This window comes from Cupressus sempervirens, chromosome 5 (genome assembly GCF_028749045.1).
Source record: "Cupressus sempervirens isolate cs-2001-9-10 chromosome 5, ASM2874904v1, whole genome shotgun sequence".
Classification (NCBI taxonomy): domain Eukaryota; kingdom Viridiplantae; phylum Streptophyta; class Pinopsida; order Cupressales; family Cupressaceae; genus Cupressus; species Cupressus sempervirens.
In genome coordinates this window covers 771,290,276-771,293,227 of record NC_143122.1, presented here as the reverse complement: position 1 = coordinate 771,293,227, position 2,952 = coordinate 771,290,276, and positions in this window count along the sequence as shown.

Below are 2,952 nucleotides of genomic sequence, written 5' to 3'. Positions count from 1 at the left end.
AATAGAAAATCCAAAAACCCTCAGATCTGCAATAAAAACTCATATATCTTGCCCTTTCTTTAATCCTCTCATGCATTCCCATGGATTCAATCTAGGGTTACAATAATAAAATCATAGCTCTGATACCACTTGTAAAGAAACTTGGCAATAAAGAATATAACCATTTCCACATAACCCATAATAGATCTGAAATAAACACGAAATTAAAATTCACATGCAAGAGAATAGACAACATACCCACAAAATTGTGACACAAGATATACCCTGGAAAACCCTCATTGAGAGAAAAATCCAGCCTCCAAAAGCATCCATCACTATGTATTATTCAGCAAAAATACCATTGCCATACAACTATGGAAGCCTTCATGGCCATAGCCACAATGAAACAAACTATGTGAACAAGCATGAATCCACACATCCCATGCCATGCTTCCAACCTTCACAAATGCTCCCTTGGCTAACCTGTCAACCCTTGTCCTGCTTGACTCTTGCTTTTCTCACTCTCACTCACTCTACAACAACTACCCTTATGGCTGCTTATATAGTAGCAAGTCCCACAAAACCACTAAGTGGTATTACATAAACCATGTGCTAAAACCATATGCTACCTAACCCACTGACCCCACATTTAACATTGGGTATTTAATTATTTTCCCCAATATTAAATAATTACATGAAATATTATCACAATGTTACAATACAACTCATCAAGAATATTCTATGGGAATCTTTACATGTTGCACGTCCATCTAGGTGGAACATTACATGATAAATTTTTTTTTAAAATAATATAGCAATATTATGCAATGTGTGCAACACCCATTATCTCAACAACCAGTTTCCCAACCCTAGATCAACCTAAGACCTTGTGTAGTGATTCTAAAGAAGTCATTGAAAGGAATACATGAGCTAAGTAGAATAAGAGGGGTATGGCAATTGATATTGTAACAGATACTCTTCTAGATTTTGCAGTGAGAGTGATTTCTCAAAAATTCTACCAATCCAACAAATTGAATAGCGTACCATGTATAGCTATTGATGTAGCTTACAAGCTTGTGAAGAAAGATCATACATATGATGTAGCAGAACTGATGTTGCAGCAAATAAATGAGAACCAAATAGCAATAAGGAGATCAAAAGGTGCTCAATGCAAGTTTGGTTCAGTTCTTGTTTGCATATTTTTCTATGTCATGGAAGAGTTTCCTTCTATTGTAAAGGTAAACTAGAGTTCAAACAAATCTACAATCACACAAATCAATGAGTACATAGATCAGATGGGTGATAATTTTGACGCCCAAATGACAAGCTATTTTAAGTATTTTAAGAAATCCATGAAGCAAAGGGGTAGAATACTAGTTTCCCTAGTGGAAAAATATATCAATGACATATGCTTTTTGGTTGACATTGATTGCAATTACATTCAAGTAGAAATTCCAAGGGTGAGGTGGCTAAGGCCATTAGGCTATGAACTTGATGTGGATGAAGCCTTAGCAACAATCACATCATTGCTTGTAGAAGAGATTGATAAAGAGGCACCCCATTAAATCCAAAGTTGAAACAAAATTGAAGAAAGCCTCTGTAATTAAGAGGAGAGATAAATTAGTGAAGAAGATAAAGAAGAAATTTGGTCCAAATATTGAAGGAGAAGTAGGTGTTGAAGAGGAGGAGGAAGAAGAAGGTGAGAGTGAAGAAGAAGAACAAGGGCAAGGCCCAATGGAGTTGACCCAAGGCTTAGGAGAAGATAAAGAGAAAAGTGCCCAAACCCAAGAAGGTAACCAAGTTGGCATAAGCCAAACCAAAGACACCTACAACAAGGGCATCTTCTTAAAAGGCCAAGGAGGAAAAAAAAGAGAAGAAGAAGGCCATTGGATAGACTAGTAAAGTGTAGGAGAAAAGAAGATAATATGTAGCACACCTAGATTCTGATGAGAAGAAGACTAAGATAGAGGATATCAGCCAATTCAAAGTGGTAAGTCATCCTCCCAAATCTACTATAGATAAAATTTTTGAAAATACTAAGAATTCAAATTTGAATGATTTGGAAAACCTTGATTTCAATAAGCTAAGTAGAGAAGAGAAAAAAAAAATAGAGGAATTTGTATATGCATTGATGGCTGAATTCAAAAACACACCTCTAGAGCTAGACAATACCATGCCTAGGGAATTATATGAGATAATTGAAAACAAATGGCATTATTGTTTGAAAATGGAAAAGGAGATCAGAGAATCTACCTTAGCACAAGTGATGCCTAACCTAACAAGAGGTCAAGCAACAAAGGCCAATAAGAAATATGGTGGAAAATTTGCACCTAAATATAGAGCCTTCAGTATCCTACAAAATAAGATTTTGGATGTAGTGAATAAGTCCACAAAATTGTGGAAGACAATCTAAAAGTTGACAGATAACAAGGATGAAGAAGCAAATAAGGCAGAGGCTAGTGCTAAGGAGAAGATAGAGGAAAAGAAAGTGGAAGAGAAGAAAGAAGAAGAGAAGGAGGAGAAAGCAACAGAAAAAGGAGATGAAGAAAATAAAAGAGAAGAAGAGAAGAAAGATGAAGAAGATAAGGAAAAAGGTGAGGAGGAAGAGACACAAAAGGGAGAAGACATGACAATAGTTGAGTAGTAGCAGCAAGAGGAAAAGAGTGTGCAAGACACACAAATGCCAACCCCTAGCCCTCCTCATGTAACCATAAAACCTACAAACAAAATAACTATCAAGGATGTTCCAAACACTTCTACTTAGAACATCAATCCCCTAACTATAGAGGATCTCTCCAAGATACTTCACCAATCAGCTTTACAAGCACAATTATGCACAAATCCAATATTGGTGAGTGTGGACGAGTTAAAAAAGGCAGTAGCATAACCAAAAAGAGACAAGGTGAAACCACAAGAACCACCTTTCATCTATACAACTACTAGTACTCAAATTTTAATGCTTCCACCGCCATC